Source organism: Chrysochloris asiatica, unplaced genomic scaffold, assembly GCF_000296735.1.
Source record: "Chrysochloris asiatica unplaced genomic scaffold, ChrAsi1.0 scaffold00159, whole genome shotgun sequence".
Lineage (NCBI taxonomy): Eukaryota > Metazoa > Chordata > Mammalia > Afrosoricida > Chrysochloridae > Chrysochloris > Chrysochloris asiatica.
The window spans coordinates 3,148,789-3,149,394 of NW_006408677.1; positions in this window are offsets into that span (position 1 = coordinate 3,148,789).

Sequence of the window (606 nt, forward strand, 5' to 3'; positions counted from 1 at the left end):
AACAGAATGCAGAAATCATCTGACAATCACTTTGATATCCCATGTGAGTAAATTTTGCTAAAGGTAATACAGAAACGGCTACAATCATACATTGAAAGAGAACTTCCAGAAGTTCAAGCCAGATTCAGAGAGGCTGTGGAACGAGGGATATCATTGCTGATGTCTGATGGATGTTGGCTGAAAGCAGAGAATATCAGAAAGATGTTTACCTGTGCTTTATTGACTACGTAAAGGCTTTCAGTTGTGTGTATCATGACAATTTAATTGTGCCCATGAGGAATCTGTACCTGGACCAAGAAGCAGTTGTTTGAACAGAACATGGGAACACTGAATGGTTTAAAATTTAAAAAGGTGTGCGACAAAGTTGTATTCTTTCACCATACTTATTTAACCTGTATGCTGAGAAAATAATCCGAGAAGCTGGGTTATATGAAGAAAAACACGGCATCAGGATTGGAGGAAGACTCTTTAACAGCATGTGATATGCAGATGATACATATCATCTGCTTGGTGAAAGTGAAGAGGACTTAAAACATTTACTGATGAAGATCAAAGAGCACAGCCTTCGATATGGATTACATCTCAATGTAAAGAAAACAAAAATCC